This window comes from Acomys minous (assembly GCF_964271855.1).
Source record: "Acomys minous genome assembly, chromosome: 14".
Taxonomy (NCBI): Eukaryota; Metazoa; Chordata; class Mammalia; order Rodentia; family Muridae; genus Acomys; species Acomys minous.
The window spans coordinates 65,222,936-65,230,154 of NC_140496.1; positions in this window are offsets into that span (position 1 = coordinate 65,222,936).

Here is a 7,219-nt window from a genome sequence, read left to right on the forward strand (position 1 = left end):
CCATCTGGCTGGCTGCAGCCAAGCAGCGCTCAGGGCCGACAGAGCTTGGTGATAACTTGGCCTCAGCTGAACTCCCTCCAGCCAGCTACAGAGGAATGGGCTAGAAAGCAGGGTTGCTCTTCCTTCTGACATTGGGAGGGAAGGGGGTGTGTGCAGGAGGTAGAAGATGACGTAGCAACAGGACCAGGAAGCAGAGAGGGCACGGAAGGGAGTTCTGGGCCAGCTTCCTGGAGCCTTTGGCAAGGGCCTTTTTTTTCTCTTGGTTCAAGAACAGGGAGGGAGGGAAGGAGGAAGTGACAGCCTCCTCGGCCTCAGGGACAAAGATGCTCTAGCTGGAGGGTGGGGCTGGAGAAAGGAATGGCTGGACCAGCTAGAGTAGGAACCCCAGAGCAAGGTCTTTCAGGGTCCAAGATCTAGCAAGGGGAGGTCTTGTGGTTGGAAAGAAGAGCGCTGATAAGCAAGAAAGAGAATCCACTTTTCAGGCGGGGAGGGAGCCCAGGAAAGGGAACCAAGGGAGATGAAAACATCTTTTCTGAGGAAGACAGCCAAAGTCCCAACTTCAGACCCTTGGGTGTCATTTATTAGCTCTGTGGCCTCTGGCAAATCCCAGATCTGATCAGGGCAATTTCTGATCTGTAAGGAATACAACCAGCAGTTCTTGCCACCCCCGTTGCTGTGGCTTTGAGGCTTGCATGAAGGAATGAAGTTGAAAAGCATTGGGAAGCGCTCAGACCTCAGCAATGACTTTCATTAGCCCATGCAGCAGTCTACCTGGGGAGCATTAGGACCCTGCTTCCTAAGCAGTCAGAGCAGCTGACATTTGTAACACTGTGTGTGTGCACAAGTATTCCTTCTAGAAGGGACTGCCCAGGCCACTTGAGCAGCAGATGTTTAGGAATCTGTAACAAACGTGCATCAGTCCCCACAGAGTGCTCCGGAAACCAAGGCTTCCAAGACTTGTGCACTCACACAGCTGCACACATGAACATACACACACACACACACACACACACACACACACACACACACACGCCATTGCTAAGCCCTGGGGGCTGTGCAAAGGACATCTTTCTGGGAGCAGGGTGTCCTTAGTTCCAGTCCATAAGAGAGGTCATGGCTTTGAGAGTGACCAACACTGAGATGACACTTAAATGAAAAGTGAGAGACCTGGGGGCTGAGAGATCACCTGGGCATTCATGGGCTGTAGTTTCCTGAGAGAGAGAGAGAGAGAGAGAGAGAGGGAGACAGACAGAACAGAGACACAGAAAGAGACAGAAACAGAGAGAGAGAGAGAGACATACTTACTGCCATAAATCATGGCTTACTAAGTTCTGTAGCATGTATTATTATGTTAATATTTAAAGCCACATATTACTCGTGCTGGGTGGGGCTCGGGCCTGTCAGCTGAGGCTCACCAAGGTGAACTGGCTTCTTCCAGCTCCCCTGACTGGACGAAGACAAGATCAGAATCTAGATCGCTGATCTCAAATCCATTCACTCCCTGACACGACTACCTCCTTCTCACTCCTGTGAAGCACGCTGTTCACTGTGTGTGGGTTTTGTTATAAGTAAAAATATTTACTAACAAACAAAAACAATTATTACTTTGCAATTTTATTTATTTTTGTTTTATGTGTGCGAGTGCTTTGCCTGCATGTATGTCTCTGCTCACTATGTGCAGGCAGTGCCCAGGAGGCAAGAAGGTGGCATCGAATTCTGTGGAACTGGGCTTCTCGAGGTTGTTAGCCACCACAGTGGGGGAGGAGGGGCTCTAGAAACTGAACTTGGGTCCTCTGGGAGAGCAGCAATGCTCTTAACCACTGAGCTGCCTCTCCAGCTCCAATTCTTTTTTTATTTTGGGATCATTTTGAACTATCAGGAAGATTTCAAAGAGCTCTTATACACCTTTTGTTCAGTTTTCTCACTTTGTTTCACATTTCAATTTTTTAATTTTCTCTGTGCCTCTGTCTCTCTCTCTTCCTCTTTTTTTTTTTTTTTGTTTGTTTGTTTTTTGTTTTTTGTTTTTCGAGACAGAGTCTCTCAGTGTTAGCCTTGGCTGTCCTGGACTCGCTTTGTAGACCAGGCTGGCCTCGAACTCACAGCGATCCACCTGCCTCTGCCTCCCGAGTGCTGGGATTAAAGACGTGTGCCACCACACCTGGCCTCTCTCTTCCTCTTGTGTGTGTATATGTGTGTGTGTGCATATACATATGTGTGTGTGTATGTGTATGATTTCTGATATATTGGACAGTAAATCACAGACATAATGTCCTTTTACCACTTAATAGCTCAGTATATACCTAATTAAAAAAAAAAAAACCCAGAGCCGGGCGTGGTGGCGCACGCCTTTAATCCCAGCACTCGGGAGGCAGAGGTAGTTGGATCACTGTGAGTTCAAGGCCAGCCTGGTCTACAAAGCAAGTCCAGGACAGCCAAGGCTACACAGAGAAACCCTGTCTCGAAAAACCAAAAAAAACAAAAAAACAAAAAAACAAAAAAACAAAACAAAACAAAAAAACCCCCAAAGGCGTAATGCATAATCCTAGTGCAACATTGCAGTTGGGCAGCTAGCCTTGATCCAGGACAATGCTCAATCAATGGAGTGTCTAATGACTTTGCTTACAAATCTGGCTTTTAATCCACATCTAAAGTCATGTGTGCTGCATTTAGAATTGTCTTTTAGTCTCTTCTGATCTGGAACGGTATATACCTCATACACATGTCCTTTTTAAAGAGCACCTTTCCTGGTTACCTTGTGGACCGCCTCTGATTTTGCAGTTGCCTGACGTGGACTTAGTGAGCGGATGCAGGTTACACAGGCTCTGTGTACAGGAGCAACGGTGTTCACTATTGTTTTCAGCTCATTCCACCCAGAGGCGCACCATGCCGAGCTGTCCCACTCTGCCTTGTCACTTGGTTGGGGTGAGGCCAGCCAAGTTTTTCCACTAGAACGTCAATAAGGATTGTGTCCTTATCAATCAGCGAGTATTTGTGGGGAAACATTTTGAGGTTGTGTAAACATCTAACTCCTCATCAAAATTTTACCCAGTGGTTCTTGACATCCACGGATGAGTCTTGCCTAAATTATTTATTACTATGATAGTTGTTGCCAAGTGGTGATTTTTCTAACTTTATCCTTTTTTATATTTATCGGTTGGCATTCTATTGTGAGAGAAACACTTCACTTTGCCCTTTATTTATTAATGCATGTGCCAATCCATTCATATTTTACTCAATGGGTTATAACCTAATACTACATTGGTTTGTCTTGATGCATAACTATTGTTTTTAAATTACATGTATTATCAGTAGGACCGGCTAGCGATCAAGTAAGACACAGACACTTGTTATATTTTAAAATAGCCTTAGTTAACCTGGGGCAGGGCAGCTATCAATCCTCTAAACTACCTCCCATAGTGGAACAGTCATGGGATCCCTGTCTTAATCCCATGCCATCTGCTTCCAATAACTTCTATCATGCTACCTCCCACCCATAATCCCAAATACTTGCTCATGTTCTTCATCTGGGCCGAATTCTCCATCCACGCCATGGGCCATGTGCTTCTCCTCCAGCTAACCCATGGCGGCCTTCCTCTCTTCCCTTCAGCTCTCTCTCCTTTCTCCTCTTGGAGATCTTTCTTCCCAGAATTCCTCTCTCTCCTAGCCCTATCTATCTCCTTTGCCCTGCCCAGGTGGGATGGCTTTTTATTAAGCAAAAGGTTGGGTCACACAGACAGCAAGCAGTAATTAGCATCAAAATACGTCAGACCATCCCCCAACACATAACTGGTCTCAGATTTGACCTGCGAGCACCCCAGTTAAGCTGGATTTTCTATCTTTTTGAGAAGTTTACACCATTGTTTGATATTCCTTTCTTTCTAGTGTAAGATATTCCAGGTTTACTAGTAATTTATAGGCTGAGCAGCCATGTGTGTGTGTGTGTGTGTGTGTGTGTGTGTGCGCGCGCGCGCGCATGAGTATGTGTGTGTAAAATAATAGAAGCCAAGATCTGGATGGCTGGGGTACTTGCTACACACACACACACACACACACACACACACACACACACACACACATCTTTCAGGACACACAAATGAGTTCTTAGATCACAATAGAAAAATAATTGTATAAGTGCTGAAGAGACAGCTTAGCCTCATGTTGGCCACACAAGCATGAGGGCCTCAGTTTGGACCCCAGCACCCACATAAAAGCCTGGCTCGGTGACACATATCTGTGATCCCTAAACTGAGGAGGCCAAGACCAGAAAATCTGTGACCCTCACTGCCCAGCCAGTCTCACCGAATTGGTGAGCCCCAGGTCCAGCGAGGACCCTGTCTCAATTGCTCAGCTGGTGAGCAATTGAAGAAGACATATGATGTTTGCCTCTGCCATCCACAAGCGCACGAACAGATGGGAACACACTCACTCCATCTACACCATAGACAAAAAGAGATATGAGTGTACACACACACACACACACACACACACACACACACACACACACACACACAGAGCTACCCCTATTTATATTGCAAACATGAAGGTGGAATTAATTGCCTACTTCTTGCCAAAGCCCCTATGCATGCACCCTTCCACATGGCTAACTCCAAGATTACTAACCAGGAGAAACGCTGCTCTCTCATCCTCCACACATCATTTGTTTGTTCAATCTCTTTGATCAAAATCAGTCTACTGATCGCACACAGGCTACATCTCATCCAGTATGCAGGCTGGGGCAGCCAAATCTTAATCACAGCCACACTGGCCACTCTGAATCCTTCATTCAGAACACGGGTAGGTAAGGAGGAGAGAAGAAGAGCAAGTGCTGCGATTTTAAGGGCCGACTTAGAGAGTTCATTTGCACCACCACATGAAATCAGTTCCTCCATCAATTCCAACACTGGTCATATAGCTCCAATAAATTTATTTCCGACTGCCGAGAGCGCTAACGGTTCTAATAGAGCCAGAAATTTTAAAGTTAAAGGAAAAAAAAAAATCAGGAGACAAAGCCTCACTCTGCAGCCTTGGCTGGCCTGGCATTTGTTATGTAGACCAGGGTTTAGACATGTTAATTATATGCTAATCTAAAAAGCACACGCTTATATCCACTCTGCGTTTGTGAAGCTGTGCACCCTGTCCTACTTTATCCCTTGCCCACTCAGATGACAAAACACAGGCTCTCTGCCACGCAGAAACAGAATTTCAAACAATGTGTGTCAGGGACTGACTAGTTGTTTCCCAACCTGTTTGCTTTTTACCTCCTGTGCACATAGCTGGACTACATTTCCCAAGGTCCCCTGCAAGTCAGATGTGCTCCTCTGACCAAATCTTGGTCAGGGGAATGTGACAGAACCGATAAATGCCAGTTGCAGACTTGCCCTGTAAAACCTTCCATACAACTGGGCATCATGCTCCCTGTCCCTTCCTGCAGCTGCCAACTGAATGCAAAAGGTCCAGCAGGCACAGTGAGCAGAACCTTTAGTGGACCCGGCTGCTTCCCACTGCCACCAGGTGGGCCATGCACTGCAAGCCTACATGAAACCCCTGCTGCTGCACCTTATACTGAGATAAACCAGCGATGTTGGAGGGTCGTGAGTAGCCCGCCCTACACAATGCAGAAATAAACAAAGTATCCAGTTACAACATTAAGAGTGCTTGAGTCTAATATTCCCATCAGGTCAGGCAGTACAGACTCGGTACCTGGGGCAGCAGCTCCAAGCCTTCACTATCCCCAAACAGCATTTTTTTCTCTTTGGTCCAAGTATAACATCAGTCCCCCCTCCCCCCACCATCTCCTTCCCCCTTTGAAAGGAGTCTGTGACCCAGATGTTGTTCTCCGTCCTTTTCCTCAGGTTTTCTTTTTCCAGATTTGTCTTTAGCAGATAAAAACATCTGGCTTGTGTAGCAACTGCCCTCTAGTAGAGGAGGGAGGCTTAACATCCCCCACCCGCCGACCCCACCCCTAACCCCACCCCTGCCATAGAGAGAGTCTCTTTGTTTGTAGGGGGAAGAGGATGGGCCTTCAGTTTCTTACAAGTGCGTCTTGGCAATTGGGGTGAAGGCTCTAACAGGCCCTGTGGTCAGGGGTGGTCCAAGCCACCTGTAGGCAAGCTGATTTCTTCCTCTGTCCACAGCAGGCCAAGAGCAGTTCTGTTTGGGTGGAAGGCACCTCCACCGCCGGCTCTGCAGAGCTAGCACAGTACAGGCTGCTGGACTCTTCTGGCGCTGGAGGGATGGGTCAGCAGTGTCCAGCATGTCCTGCTTTTGCAGGGGAGCCCAGCTTCGTTCTCAGCATCCACATCTAGAGACTCACAGCTGCAGAGTATCCCACACTTTCTTCTGGACTCTTCTGGGACCTGCCCTCACGTGCACATACTCCTGACACACACATAGATACATATAATTACAAAATAATAATGTTTAAAAAAAAACCTTTAAAAAGAAAGAAAGAAAGAAAGAAAGAAAAGCTCTTCCTAAGGCAGGTGTTGCTCACCCTTTGTTTTCAAGACCCAGTGAGAGGAGGAATGAGGTAGTGTTTCTTAGACAGAAACAAAGTTCCAAAGTCATCAAGCCTCATTTCATAGAGAGGAAAGAGGAGAGATGACTCAGAGGTTATGAGCACTGGCTGCTATTCCAAAGGTCCTGAGTTCAATTTTCAGTACCCACATGGTGGCTCATAACCACCTATAATGAGATCTGGTGCCCTCTCTTGGTCTGCAGACATTCATGGGGACAGAATACTGTAGTATAAATAAATAAATAAATAAATAAATAAATAAATAAACCTTTAAAAAAAAAAAGAGGACCGATGGACCACAGTGATTATGGAGCACTACTAAGGTCACAGAGTCATGGTCTGACCAGAATCCAGGCCAACACTTTTCCTTGCTCTTTTCCTCCTTTATCTTCTAGCCCAAATGGAAACCGTTCAGTTTGAGGAGTCAGAGTAACAGATGTAATTAGGCTCCTAAGTACTGGAGTATGCGGTCCCTAAGGACCCATCTTTCCATGCCCTTGGCCAACCTCTAGCCTCCCTCTGAAAGCCTTCGGCTGCTTCTTTGAGAAGCCAGCTCCAGCACCACTAGGGAACGCCATAAACAGTCTGGCCTGGGTGAGTCTCTCAATTCCAAGGTGAAGAAGCAGAAGAGTGAACGGTTCCACTTAGAGCTCCGGGGCATCTGGGAAGGGAGAGCACCAGCAGACTGGAAAGGCATGGAAA